The sequence below is a fragment of the Micropterus dolomieu genome, linkage group LG21 (genome assembly GCF_021292245.1).
Source record: "Micropterus dolomieu isolate WLL.071019.BEF.003 ecotype Adirondacks linkage group LG21, ASM2129224v1, whole genome shotgun sequence".
Classification (NCBI taxonomy): domain Eukaryota; kingdom Metazoa; phylum Chordata; class Actinopteri; order Centrarchiformes; family Centrarchidae; genus Micropterus; species Micropterus dolomieu.
In genome coordinates, this window is record NC_060170.1 from 1,301,019 (window position 1) to 1,316,690 (window position 15,672).

Here is a 15,672-nt window from a genome sequence, read left to right on the forward strand (position 1 = left end):
AGTAACACAAAAATGTCAGGGAAATTACTTTACTTAGATTTCAGGCATGCAGTTGTACATTTGAAATACCTTCCTACCTTTCTGATAGGAAGCCTTCTTGAGGTGGTATAAAACATTTCTTCTTATATTCTGATTTGAGTTGTGGACAACTATGACCACATGAATTAAAAAAATTAAACATTTCACTGCCCAAGTCAGCTATAACACAAGTCTTGTTCATTAGACTACATGCTGTACAGTATTTGTGGACAGATTTTGTCCCAGGATTTATTATGCATTTCTTCTTCTTCGTTGCATGATTTAGAATAATAAGGTGAGAAATGAGTCTGTTCTGAGTTCATCCTGCACTGCAGCAGCTAATAAAGTCCATTTAATCCCCAAAAAGGCTTTTCTTTTAGGCAGGCTGGAGCAGAAAACAACTCACCTTTCTCAAGTTCTACAGTAATGTCACGTGTATGAAGGTGGATCAAACAAGCTAATCTTAAATGTCAAAGTAGGCCTATTTATTTTCATTCATTACACAATATGAATAAGCTATGCAGACAGTTGTAAAGAAAGAACATCTTTTTCTTCTGTTCTCTACTTGTTATAGTTACACAGTATTAGGGGTGTGGGCTGTATTAAAAGTATCCACTGTTCTCCCATGCTCTAACACACAGTAACGATGAAATGTGTGCTGTTCTCACATTCTTCCTCTGTATGTACACATAAACAACAAGGCAGGGAAATACAAAAGGAATTTATTTTATTGTTCAGTGTACATGCTCACATCTGAAACAAACTTTACGTGCTTGATAACTCTCCCACCCCACAGACATCTACACGCCAATACCGATTTATATTCATAGCGGCAAGTGCTATGTAGCTCCACATAGGGGACACAGGAAGTGACATATAGCACCTTCATGCGGCGTCGGAACCGCGTAAGAAATTCACAGCCGCACCGGCAGAGCTCCAGAATATGCAACTCGGCCGGCTCAGACGCGGACGCGCTACAAGTGCGAGGGCCCGCCCAACGCTGCTTGCAGCTTTAATATTTTATTTTTATTATTGTGATTTTGTATTTTTGTATGAGTAATGTACAATCCAGAGTCAAATTCCTCGTATGTGTACACATACCTGGCAATAAAGCTGATTCTGATTCTCATATGCAGGCAGCAAGTTAAAGTGGCTTCTACACCTTTTGTTCTTTGTGTTACCACATGTGCTCACACTCCCCCCCCACCACACACACACACACACACACACACACACACACACACACACACACACACACACACACACACACACACACACACTCACTCTGTCCTTATCAGACATGCAGATCTCTTTGTCTTGGTTCAATGCACTCTTTCACTCTTTGTCTTGTGTGTTTTTGCTTTGTTTACTGTTAAAGAAACACTTGTGTACCGACATGCTGGTTTCTTTTTATATTGCGGAAGAATGAATATATTGCCAACCACTGCTGCGTAGAACTCCAAATCCTTCAACCCACTATCTAATAATGGTAATTTTGTGATAGTTGTGATTATTGACCTAAATTCCAGATGAATAATTTAGTATACAGTACATTGCTTATAATCAGGATTTTTGCTAATAAAACAGATTTGTTGGTGTGACTAGTTGGTTCCTAAAGACAATTATCAGATTTTGTGTAAATGTAAGTATAAGTGGCTGGTCGTGTCTAAGATTTTTTTTTTTTTGTGAATCTTTACATTTGTGTGTTTAGCATGATTTGACTTCAGAAAAACCCCAGTGAAATATCAGAGTGAGTTTGATCAGGCAGAGAAGCGGCCCAGGCACAGAGCTGAAGGTTCGTGTGTTGAGACCATCTTGAGTAGACAGAATCCACGGTGGGGGCTCAGAAACGCAGAGCAGGGGAGGACCTGTGGATGCGCAGTCCTCCATGGTGCAGGCGTAGCTTAGAGAGGAAGAAAGTAAAAAAGGTTCAGTTTGCTTCCTCTGTAAGTAAAGATAGATTAATCTTTTTTTAAAGTACTACTTTGATTCTGTAGTTCATGACAATGGGGATAATTGGGAGGGCTAAAGCTGAAGTTATTATATGGGACTTTATGAGATTTTGCTCTAAGTACTGTGTGGCCCTATGTTTTGATTCTTAAAGATACCTGACTGAGTTTTTGTAAGTGGTATTTGGATTTAAAAAGAGGAATGTGGGCCCTAAATCTGTGCAGTCCATCCAGACATAGTGTATTGAATGATGTGTATGAATTAAAACCAACAGCTTAACGTTGGCTGATTAGTCTGATAAACAGAATACAAGGTTGGCATTATTTGAAGATAACTTGATAAACAATCCCTCACCCATGTTTGCTTTGGTTGCTTCTCACAACAAAGGAAAAATAATAAGGTTTTGTAATTATAAGGAGAGGGATCTGTTTGAAGACCTATTTTGCTTGGCACCTAGATTAAGATAAGTTTCATGGTCCTCCACATCTGATAATAGCCAGTGTTCTGTTTAAGAGGGGTTTAATGTAAACTGGTCTGCAAACCGTCCCTGGTTTCAAAGCCTGACCAGCCCTCTGACTTGTGATCCGAAGCTTTGGCCTGTGACATTTGAGTTTGCAGTGTGACATTTTGAGACTCGATTTGAGTCCATAGAAGTTACTCATTTAAGGGAAGTAATAATGTTACGTTGGCTTCTTCTCTCAGTAGACTGAGAACCGTTCAGAAGGCCACAGGACAAAATGCGTTGCCTTAGGAGGCTGCCCCCCCTGCTGGTGGGAATGAGTAGCAACGCCTAAAACTGCCATGAGAATTTATGGGAACTCACATCTAAAGGGAATAATACATAATAAATCAATATAAATGTGAACACACAATTAGTGGGTGTCACACGCTCCCGGACAAAAAATAAAATAAAATGGCTCATGACATTTAGAAAATTACATTTCCACCAATTTGGCTCACCATACTCAAATATTTACCCAAGGCCTAAGTATGTATGGTTCAATAGGCTACATTGGAGATTGTGTATGACCCCATTAAGTAAGGCAGTGGAAGGTATGGTAAGTGTGGGTAGAGGGTGTTAGGTGTGTAGTGTAGGTTGGGGGACACTGAACAAGTTGGCACCGACTGTACTGCATACAGTCCTGCAGTGTTCACTGATTGATATGAGGGCTGGCCAAGTGACTCATAAGTTAGTCTCTGTTATGGTCTCCTATTCCGTGTGGATATTCTTATTAGTTCATACTGAGGCGTCACAGGTCTACCCTTACCATCCGGGATATGTCCATACTGGTGTTCTTCAGGTCCTTCACCATACGTCTGTTGGTATCCATCAGTTTGTAACTGCTCTTGTGTGGCTTCACTTTCAGGAGCGATGACTTCAGGTGTCCTTAGTGGTGCAGTAACCTTCAACTGTTCACGACTGTTTACTGTGTTCCTCTGATGTTCATAGGAAAGCCCCACCTCTGGTGCCTGAAGTTCTGTCTATCTTGGTACCCTCAACCAGTAATGTGCTCTTGGTGCTTCATCATCTGAGTCATCTGAGTTGCTGTTTTGGGGGATCCCTCTCCCATTATATTTCCCGACGCCTTTCTTTCCCTTTTCTTTTCCCCCAGGTGGTTCCAGATGGGGCTGACGACATTGGCGAGCATACAGGTAGGTCATTGGCAAGGTATAACAAATTTCTGTGGAGCGTACGGGTCTTGTTTCCACCTGTCTCTGGGCATACCTTGTTAATTGGACTGTCCTTCACTTGTTCTTTGACAACATGTACACACTGTTCCCAGTATGACCTCAGCTTTCCTGGTCCTCCTCTCTCTTTCAAGTTGCGGACCAATACTCTGTCACCTGGTTGGAGAATAACTCCTTTGGTATGACGGTCATAATACTTTTTGCCTCTTGTGCTGGAGTGTTGGCTATTCTCGGCTGCAATTTGGTATGCTTCCTTCATTCTTTTGGACCATTTTTCTGCATAGCCCTTAGCCGTTTCGGGCTCCTCTTTGGTGGACAGGCCAAACAGCAAGTCTATTGGAAGACGTGGGATGGCAGCCAAACATAAGGTAATGGGGTGAGAAGTCGGTTGCCTCATGTCTCATGCAGTTATAAGCATGGGTGATCTGAGGTAAGTGCTCCTTCCAGTTGCCCTTTTCTTTTTCTTCCAGTGTTCTTAGCATTTGGAGCAACATCCTGTTGAATCTCTCTGCTGGGTTGCCCTAAGGGTGGTACTGGGTTGTCCTAGAGTGGGCCACTCCAGCCAGCTGTCGCAGGGTCCCGAATAGGTCATTTTCAAATTCTCTTCCCTGGTCATGGTGTAATCTGCCCGGATCCCCAAAGCGAGGGATGAAGTCATTAAATATCCTCTCGGCAGCCGTTTTGCCAGACTTGTTCTTCGTTGATTAGAGCTGAGATTCATAACCCCCCTTGCTGGCCTCCAAGTGCATGTAGTCAACTGACACTAGTTCGAGTGGGGCAGAGGTTGTTATGCTCCCCATAGGTGCCCTGATATGCGTCACTGGTTTCTTTTGCTTGATGCAGGGGCACTTTCTTGTTACATAGGTCTCGATGTCCCTCTTCATGAACAGCCAATAGAAACAATCTCGTGCTAGAGGGATGACTCTCTCTGTATCAAACCCATGTCATCATGCAGAAGCTTGAGGACCAGGAGATGGTATTGGATAGGAAGGACTAACTGCTGCCATTGACCCACTTTGCGAAACAGTAGCCTTCACCATTCATGCATGAGCTTCCTCACAGGACCAGCAGCTCCCTTTCTGTCCGCACTTGCCAGCATGGTCTTTGAGTTCACCGATCAGCTCACCGATCACTGCATCTTGTCTTTGAGCTCTAACCAAGTTATTGTGGCTAATGGCAGGCAGTGGCACATCCATAGGTGGCTCGGAGCACCGTGAGAGGTTGAGAACAGCAACGTAGGCAATGTCTTTATTTTTAGCAGCCTGGCACCCTTCCCACACTGCACAGATGTCATCCCTCGTCAACTCCACTGTACACTCAGTGATATAATGCCCAATGTCGAGTGGAAGGCACGAGAGGGTGTCTGCATCGATGCTGGCTCTTCCTGGTCTGTATTGGATGTCAAATCGAAAATCGGCAAGTTCACCCACCCACCTGTGGCCTACCGCATTCAGTTTTGCTGTGTCCATCACATACATCAGGGGATTATAGTCTGTATAGACTGTGAAATGTGGTGCATAGTACAAATAATCCCTGAACTTTTCACACACCGCCCACTTCAGGGCAAGAAACTCCAGTTTCCCCGAATGGAGGTTGTAGTTTTTTCAGCGGGGGACAGGGTCCTTGAGCCATAGGCGATGGCCCTGAGTCTTCCCTCCTGTCACTGATACAACACTGCACCGAGTCCTTGGGCTGAGGCGTCTGTGTGTACTATGTAAGGCAGTTCGAAATCTGAGTATGCCAGTACTGGTGGATGTGACAGCGTATCAATAAGTTGTTCAAGGACTCTTTGATGACCATCAGTCCAGTGTACAGGGGCCCTGGAAGGCATCTGGGCTCCCTTGTTCCTTTTGGGCTTCCCTTGTGTCGCTTCAGAGCTTCCTTTCACCTGCAACAGCTCATAGAGGGGTTTTGCAACACTGGAGAAGTTCGGGAGGTACGCTCTGTAATAACTGAGGAATCCAAGGATCTGGCGAACTCCACCAACTTTTGTCTTTCAGAGACAAGATAGCCTCCAAATCTTTTGGGTCAATCCTGACACCTTCAGCTGAGACCAGCCTTCCCACATTCCTTGACCTCTGATTTAAACAGTTCGCACTTTGTTGGTCGGAGCTTGACACCATGGGACTGCAGAGCTCTCAGGACTTGGCGCACTGTATCGACATGGTCAGTGAAGGACATGGAGTAGCAGAGGATGTCATCAAGGTAAGGAATGCAGCAGTTGTCACGCAGGGAGTCCAGCATTTCCTCGAATACTACTCTGGAAAGCAGCAGGGGCATTAGAGAGGCCAAATGGCATTCTCACCCACTCATACAGACCCCAAGGAGTGAGCACTTCTGCCATAAAGCCCAGGTGGTAGGCCTTACCTTGGTCCAAAATGCTGAACCAGCTGTGACCCCCTGGTGTGTCAATGAGGTCTAGAATTCGAGGCAACGGGTGGCGGTCTGGTACTGTTTTCTGATTCAAGAGTCTGTAATCAATACACAATCTTAAGGATCCATCCTTCTTTCTGACACACACCACGGGTGCAGAAAACGGTGACTGTAATTTGACAATCCACCCTCTGGCGAGCAGGTCTTGAATGTATTCTTTTACCAAGGCTTAGGCACAGAGGTGTACGTGTGCTGGACTGGGAGGTTATCCTTCAGGTTAATGGTCATTTTCAGACTCGGGATGCAGCCAATGTCCCCATCGTCTCGAGCAAAAGCCCCTGACTCCTCATAAAGCATCCGTTTTACTTTCTGCTGTTCCTTGTCGGCCTGATGGCTAAGATCCACAGGTGGATGCCACAGCGTAGCAGTGGACTGGTTTTCGATGCAGCGGGGAGGTGGGGAAGGGCCAGCAGCATACACTCGAACTTTCTGTCCACTGTCTGGGTGGTCTGTCTCAATGACTTTGTCAATTATTTCAATACTTCCAAGAACGGTTGAGGTGGGGAGCCTTACAACATGTTTAGTGTGGTTTGACACAGTCACTGTTACAAATGGTCTGTCAGTTTGGCAAATCTCCATCAGTCCTTCCCATATGCTCAGTGACTCTAGTTGTACACTATCACTTTTGTGTTTGAATAGTACAAGTGAGTTTGAGCCACTGATGCCCACTGGCACTTTGCACTTGACACTTGACAGGCTATCTGACCAGGTGGAATGACAATCTCTTTTTTGCCTACTTTCAGCACCGCATATTGTTCTTCCTGATGCACCTCAGTGCGGATGAAGCTAGCCAGTGATTCTTGAGATCAGGGACAAAACAGGTTTTGATTTTCAAAAAAAAAATCTTGATTATTTTAAAAAAACATGTATACATCTTTGTTAGATGAGGCTTTGCCTATATAACCATGTTTTAGAAAAACCTCCCAGTTTTAAATTTTTGGACATAAATGACATGTTTGCGGGATCAGACCTTGATTATTGTCAACACCATCAGAAACATAGAAACGTCATAAAAATTATTTTGAATTACCTTATCATAGAAATTTTTACTCTTTGAGTTCTATGTATTAACCAATATAACATTTAATCTCCAATATGAACAGAGATATTTAGAAGTGTTCAAATTACAAATTAAAATGCAACAATGTTATAGAAAAATATTTTGATGGAACAAAATATATCATCTTTTTTTAAAAAAACAACATAAAGTCCATCTGACGGAGTTGACAAGGCATCGACGGTGTTGACATAAAACTGACGGTGGTGACAAACAGAAAAATATTTAATTCAAAATTATCATTGAACTCTCACAAATATTGTAACATTATAAGATACGAAGAAAATACATTATATAACCAATCCTTTTTGGATTAACATCTCAAGGGAGTACAAGGACTAGACAATAGTCCATGAACATAACCCCGTAGTCCACAACCTCTTATATATATATATATATAGCCTCAAATATATGCGGCTTATACACAAACTACACACCCCATCTCCAGAAAAGTTGGGATATTTTCCAAAAAGCCGGTGAATAAAGTGACTACAACAACATGGCTTCGTACACACAGATTGCATGTTCTACCAGTTCAGATCTGTCTCCTATAGAAAATGTATGGCGCATCATTAATAGTAGAAACAGACAGTGACGACCACAAACTGTTGAGCAGCTGAAGTTTTTGTATCAAGCAGGAAATAATTATAATAGTTTAAATAATTTAATAATTATAAAACTGGCACAATTGGTATCTTCACTTCCCAAACGATTAGTTATTCGAGGAAAGGTGAGGTAACACAATGGTAAACAAGCCTCTGGCTCAACATTTATTTGCGTGTGTTGCACGCGTGAAATTCTAACTTTGTTTATATTCACAAAATACAGTTACATTGATCAGTAAAACTATTGAAAATCTTTTCTTTGTACTTTTGTCAGTTAAATAAAGGGTCATGTAAATTAATCCCAGTTTATTATTTATTTTTATTGTAAAATATCACAACTTTTGTGGAAATGGGGTTTGTAGATGCTGGCGTTCCTGTGCTTTGTTCTTGAGGTCACTTGGCTCTTTCTGTGCTTGTTTCCAAAACCATCCCTTATATCTATTTTCTCTTACAAATTACTGATGTTTATTATGTTGCCCTCCTCCACCCTATTTCTCAGTCTTTCCCTTTCCTGTCTCACCACCTCCACCTTCAGCTCAGGCTGGCTATCAATTTTTTTCACCTTCTTTTTTGATACTTCCTGTTCCTTCTCTTTTGTTCCTCCACTAATAGCTTCTCACTAGCCATTATGGCCTGAAATGCATTTCATTATGCAGTCAGTATACATTTCTGATGGATAAGCATAAGCAAATGATGGATAAGTATAAGCAACACCTTATTACATATTGAGTACTTGAGAGGCTATGAAAATGACATTCAATTCAAAACATAAAGCTATTTTGTGGCAATTGCTTGAAATTCAACACATAAAACTGAATAACAGTAATATCAAATGTTTAGGAAGTAATATCACTAAAGTCAATATATACTAAAATGAAGAATAATGCACTTCAGTGGCATTTGTCAACACCGTCTTAGAGAGAGTCAAAACCGTCAGACACAAATCCTGACGTTGACATCTGACAGAGTTGACAAAATACCATATTTCCCCTCAAAACACATGTGCTCATCACAGGAGCCGTCTTGTTTATCATTAGTTGCTTGTGACCTCTATAATTTACATAAATTAAGAATTTGTAGCAGAAAATATAATACAAATCTTGCATTACATTAATTATGGTGTTGACACACTACGGTTGTGAAATGCAAGGTATCAACAAGTAGGTATGAAATATATAGAAACTAAACAACTTACCAGAGCTGGAGTGGTCTTATAGCATTAGAAAGAACCAGGAAGTGATAAAGGAGTCCTCAGAGTTTTAGCAGCCTTCAATTATTCCTGATTTTTTTTTATTAAAAAACAATGTCTGACGGTGTTGACAAAAATCTACAACACAAGTTAAATCATCTAAAAACTACATTAAAATCTATTACAAATTGTAACTTTTGATACCTATTAAAATATTTACTGAACTACTAACAAATAGTAAGTATAATTGTTAATTTTGCATTACTTTTAATTATTTCTAAGCTATTGTAATGTAATGACACCTGCTTCCAGACAAGGATTTTTACAGGCACTGGTCACATATTATATCATTTATAATAAAAAAAATATATAAAACAACATGAAATAAATAACTGGGTGTGCTAAAATTGTCCTGTTAGTTTTCTGGTTAAATTTATGAATAATATTATGTAAATGTTGTACCCAAAAACTTTGTTTTATCTGGTGGACATGTTTTGTCCCAGATCTCAAGAATCACTGTAACTGTAGCTTCTGCCTTCACACTATCTATATCCATGGACTACATTAAAGCCAACTAATGGCCTCTCGAGCACTAATCGGCTTACCAGAAAGGGTACCCTTATGGCTAGGTCCGGGTCATCATTACCTTGTAGGTTCACTACTATTTCCACCCACCCCTCATATGGTACTTTATCACCAGTGACAGCTGTTACATCAAGGTCTTTGTCCATTAGCTCACTGAGAGGTCTGACGTGCTGTTCAGTTAAATATTTATTTTTCCAGGTGTGATCAATAATGCTTACGTTGGCCCCAGTATCTAGGAGAACTGTTACGGCATAGCCATTCATGCTACATTTCAAGAGAGACTTAAGACCTATCAATGGAGCTATCTTTTCAAGTGGCTTTGAACGGCTGGTGGCTTGTTTGCAAAAAGTTGGATTATCTTCGCCTGCATGTGGTGCTGTCACTTTTTGGGGTCAGGACATCTTCTTTACGACTGCCCGTCAGGGGTGGCCCCATCGCCATTGAACCGACTCACTGTTTTAACCACACCCTCGACCTTGTTTTGGTGTATGGTATTGAAATTGAACATTTAGTGGGGTTCCCACAGAATCCCTCTTTGTCTGAACACTGTTTGATAACTTTTGAGTTTGTATTGCTGAACTACATTGGGCAAAAATTTCTATACAAGATGTCTGTCTGATAGTGCTGTAGCTAAATTTAAGGATGTGATTCCATCAGCTCTAAATTCATTATCAAGTCACAAAGTAACAGAGGACTCCTATGCTAATTTCAGTCCCTCCCAAATCAATCATCTTGTTGATAGTGCTGCAGGCTCGCTGCGAATGACACTCAACTCTGTAGCCCCTCTAAAAAAGAAAATACTAAAACAAAGACGGTTAGCTCCATGGTATAATACTGAAACTCGCAAATATTGCGGAAACATGAGAGGAATTGGCGTTCCACCAAACTGGAAAATTCTCGTTTAATTTGGCAAGATAGTCTTAAAACTTATAGGAAGGCCCTCCGTAATGCCAGAGCAGCGTACTACTCGTCATGAATAGAGGAAAATAGGAACAACCCCAGGTTTCTTTTCAGCACTGTAGCCACGCTGACAGAGAGTCACAGCTCGATTGAGCCAAGTATTCCCATAGCTCTCAGTAGTTACAACTTCATGAGCTTCTTTAATGATAAAATTCTAACTATTAGAAACAAAATTCGCCAAGACCTGCCCTCAACTGGCACCAACTTATCTCCAAACTCAGGAATCTTAGAAACAACTGTAAAGCCAGATATATGTACTGTTTTGCTTCCCTCAATCTTTACCGACTAACTTCAATAATTTCTTCATCTAAACCATCAACCTGCCTCTTAGACAAGGGGTCCAAGAGGTCTAAGTTTTACCCTTAGTCAGCACTTCTATACTAGATATGATCAATCTATCTTTATCAACAGGCTATGTACCACAGTACTTTAAAGTAGCTGTAATAAAACCTCTTCTGAAAAAGCCCAACCTTGATCCAGATGTTTTAGCCGACTATAGACCTATATCTAACCTTCCATTTCTCTCTAAGGTTCTGGAGAAAGCAGTTGCTAAACAGCTGTGTGACTTTCTACAGAGCAATAGCTTATTTGAGGATTTTCAGTGAGCATTTAGAGATTATAGCACAGAGACAGCACTGGTGAAAATTAATAATGACCTAATTGCATCAGACAAAGGACTTGTCTCTGTACTGGGCTTATTAGATCTTAGTGCTGCATTTGATAACATTGACCATCAGATCCTATTAAAAAGACTGGAACATTTCATTGGCATTAAAGGAACCGCTCTAAGCAGGTTTAAGTCCTATTTATCAGATCGATTTCAGTTTGTACATGTTAACGAGTCCTTCATGCACCCCAAAGTTAGTCATGGAGTTCCACAAGGATCTGTGCTCGGACCAATCCTCTTCACTTTATATATGCTTCCTTTAGGCAATATTATCAGGAAACATTCCATACTTTCATTGTTATGCTGATGATACTCAGTTATATCCATCGATCAAGCCAGATGAAACACATCAGTTAGCTAAACTTGAAATATGCCTTCAAGATTTTAAAACCTGGATGACCTGTAATTTTCTAATGTTAAACTCAGATAAAACTGACGTTATTGTTCTGGGGCCCAGGCACCTCCGTGATTCATTATCTAAAGATATAGTTTTCCTGGATGGCATCGCCCTGGCCTCCAGCACCACTGTGAGGAATCTTGGAGTTATCTTTGATCAGGACATGTCGTCTCACACTAAGCAAATTTCAAGGACTGCCTTTTTTCACCTTCGTAATATTGCAAAAATCAGAAACATCCGGTCTAAAAATGATGCAGAAAAACTAGCCCATGCATTTGTTACTTCTAGGCTGGATTACTGCAGTTTCCTATCATCAGGCTGCTCGAAAAAGTCCATTAAAGCCCCCCTCCAATGTATTTTGACACTTCTATGATATTTCATATTTGCTTACAATGTTGATTACCCACATAGTTCGCCAAATATTTTTTGACAAATAGCTTAATTTTGTGCTTAATGCTGCAAAAGTTGCTTAGTTGTTAAAATGGGGTGGTGACGTATGACTATAGTAATTCCATAAGTCGTACGTCATTCTCCAAGCTTGCGCAGGTGCACCGTCATGCCTCGTTAAAAAACTGTCAGACAGTCACGCCTCGTTAAGTCAGAGCATCAAACCGATAAACATCGTTGTGAGCTAGCTAACCAATTATCAGACATTTACTTAATGTCTCTCTGCGTCTGATTGTTGGTTTGTCTTTCTAGTTTAGTTAGCCAAGTTAACTAAGTTGAAGTTAGCCAGCATAGTTATTGCAGAAAGTTAGCTAACAGAGGGTCTTCATTTGGTTTAGTGTGTTCATTTTCATTATGTCAATGCGTGCGGTGTTAGATGACAGAAAACACGTCGCACTTGCACCTGCCACTGTCTTATATACAGTCTGCAACATGCATTTTACTGATGGCCGTTTTACCAATGCATCGGCAGAGGCACCCCCCACCCCATCACGGTAAAGTAAGCGCACCATAAAACGTAGTGGGAGTCATCATGTGCAGTGCGTGACAGGACAATCGACTGTATGATTGATAACAGCTGATACGCGCACATTAGTTTCTATCATGGGTACTACACCTGCCAGACAGTAAAGTGTACTAAACTTTACAGTGTAGTGAGAACGTTAACCAAAAACTGCAGTTAAAACTGGCTGGAGGGGGGCTTTAAGACTCTTCAGCTGATCCAGAATGCTGCAGCACGTGTTCTGACAGGAACCAGGAAAAGAGATCATATTTCTCCTGTTTTAGCTCAGGTGAGTCCTGAACCATCCCTTAGTTATGCTGCTATAGGCCTAGACTGCCGGGGGATTTCCTATGATGCACTGAGCTCCTCTCTCCTCTACTTTCTCTCCCTCTGTATGCAACCTCATCCCATTATTGCATGTTACTAACACAACTTCTCCCCTTTCCCGTAGTCTTGTGCTTTCTTGTCCCTCTCCTCTCTCCTCCTATCACTTCCTGCAGGTGTTTCTGGCTCTGGAGCTGTGGGGTCTGGATCTGTGGTTGCGGGTCACCTGCTGCCCCCGTGTTCCTGCTCGACACCCTCTGCTACAATTTTTGTTACTAGTCTTATTATTATTTTTATAATAATCATTAACACTACTATAAATATCAATACCATTTTTCATTCAGTCTATAGCAACATCACCTTTACTCTCTCTCTCTCTCTCTCTCTAGGTGGTAGTGTTCATGGTATTAAAAAGGTACCTCTCTAATGTCTCACCTTTTTCACAAATGCTACACAATCATTCATATTTTAACATACCTTGATTTGTAATTGTGCATTATGAGCTACATACCACATCTACTCCGTTCTCATAAACTAGATTTCTTTGTTGTAGCCTAATGTCGGTTACTGTAGCAACTATTACTATGAAACTAAGCAGACTTCACACTCTGAGCTTGAGTACCACATTCTGCAACTGGATATTTGGACTTCCTCACAAACAGACCCCAGACAGTTTGGATTGGCGTACACACCTTCTCCACTCTAATGCTCAACACCGGAGCCCCCCCAAGGCTGTGTGCTCAGGCCCCACCAACGACTGCATCCACGACATGGAGGCGACACCACCATCATTGGCTGGATTTCAAACAATAATGAGACTTCCTATCAGCTTTGTTATATTCAACTTCAGGGCCATCTCTAAACGGTCTTTCTTATCTAAAGTCCTGGAGAAAGTAGTTTTTACCCAGCTGCAAAAATTTTTAATTAATAATAATAATGTTTAGGAAAAGTTCCAGTCTGGCTTCAAACCCCGTCACAGCACAGATTCTGCACTTAAGAGTTTTTAATGACTTGATTTTAACTGTTGACTCAGGAGTCTCTGCCATCCCAGTGCTCTTAGACTCCACTGCTGCCTTTGACACTCAATCCTCTTGTTACGGTTGGAAAACTGTGTGGGAATCAAAAGGTACTGCCCCTGGCCTCCATTTTTGAGAGGTATGAAGTCTCTTTCTACTGTTTTGCAGACGATGTTCAAATTTACAGTATTTGCCCCTGAATATTAAAACAAAGGGCTCACTGCAGCCCCTGCTTGACCGTATGAAGGACATCTAAAAACATGGATGAACGTAAACTTCCTCAACCTAAACGGAGACAAGACAGAGGTCATAGTGTTTGGACATCCTGAACTGCTTGATGGGGATTCTCTCGGTCCTTTGACTTCAAATAAATCGCTCAACTGTGAGGAGTCTTGGTGTTGTATTGGATAGTGCGTTTAAATTTGATAAACAGATTGCCTCCACTGTTAAATCCTGCTTTTTCCAGTTGAGCCAAGGTAAAGGCCTATCTCCATCCTAAAGATTTGGAGAGGGTGATTAATGCCTTCTTAACTTCCCACCTTGACTATTGTAACTCCTTATATGTGGGCTTAGACAAGTCATCTATTCAGCGCCTGGAGTGAGTCCAAAATTCTGCTGCCTGCCTCCTGACAGGAAAGAAGACACCCATGTTGTGCTCACTCCACTGGCTTCCTGTTCATTACAGGATTGATTTTAAAATCTTACTTTTAACTTTTAAATGCCTTAATGGATTGGCTCCATTGTACTTAACAGAGCTTCTTCATGTTTACACTCCAGCTAGAGCGGGGAGATCTGCCAGTCTCCTCCTCCTGGATGTACCCAGAAGCAGACTTAAAACCAGAGGCGATTGAGCCTTTAGTGTAGCTGCCCCTAACCTGCGGAATATCCTGCCAGTCCATATCAGAACTGCCTCAACTCTAGAAGGTTTTAAATCACTGTTAAAAACACATCTCATTTCTTTGGCATTTCCTTCGAGTTAAGTCAGTTATTATTCCTGGCGATTTTAATATCACTATATATCGTATACTGTATGTTATAATGTTTTATTGCTGTACTTTTACTGTGTAAGTATTGTCTTATTGTTGTATTTTAAACTGTGAAGTGTGCCATGTCAATATCAATTTTATTTATAAAGACAGGGCCTCTAAACTATTCTGCATAACTTTAAGCTGTCTGGCTTCCAAAAGAAAATAAAAATCTGATCAAAACCACAACAGCACTTTGTAAATCCTAATTTTGGGTTTGTTTGAAATCCTCTCATACCAAGCCCCCACCAGGTGTCAGTCTCTTCTTAACAGCACACAAAATTGCATAGTCTTATACACACACACACACATCACACACACCTTCTAGATTAGAGTTAATTTCCTATCACAGACCTGCGATTTCTTTCCATACCATTACCAATATCATAGTTGCCATGTGCAAATATTACAGAAAGTGATTCTTCTAAGGCTGAATTTTGTTGAATGCAAATCTTCGATTTTATGCTAGCCCTCCATGTATCTCTGCTTCTCCTGCCCAAACAGTAAAATCTGTCAAAGTGTGGACAGATGAGGCTACAGCAGCTCTACAGTAATGTTTTTTACAGAAAGGCCGCCACCGAGGAGAACCCCATCAACCTTAAGGAGTATACATCAGTGACATCATACATCTGCAAATGTGTTGATGTGGTAAAGACAATAAAATCCATTCATCAACCAGAAAGCCTGGATGAATGGAGAGGTGAGGGCTCTATGTAGAGCCAAAAGAGCAGCATTTGCAGAGTGAGAGTGAAAGCTGGCAGAGACCTCAACACCAAAGTCATGTGGCAGGCCTTCAAAAATATCAAAG

General features: G+C 41.3%; 1 protein-coding gene and 1 long non-coding RNA gene across 2 annotated transcripts in view; one reads left to right on the forward strand and one right to left on the reverse strand.

Annotated features, from left to right (window-relative positions):
• The window catches only part of niban2b (niban apoptosis regulator 2b), a 61,413-nt gene that overhangs the window by 20,862 nt on the left and 24,879 nt on the right, over nt 1-15,672 (reverse strand). The gene's annotated exons all lie outside the window — the stretch shown is intronic.
• On the forward strand, nt 13,063-14,821 carry LOC123960485. Its single transcript, XR_006822531.1, has 3 exons — nt 13,063-13,094; nt 13,213-13,238; nt 13,486-14,821. It is a non-coding gene; the product is annotated as an uncharacterized LOC123960485 (long non-coding RNA).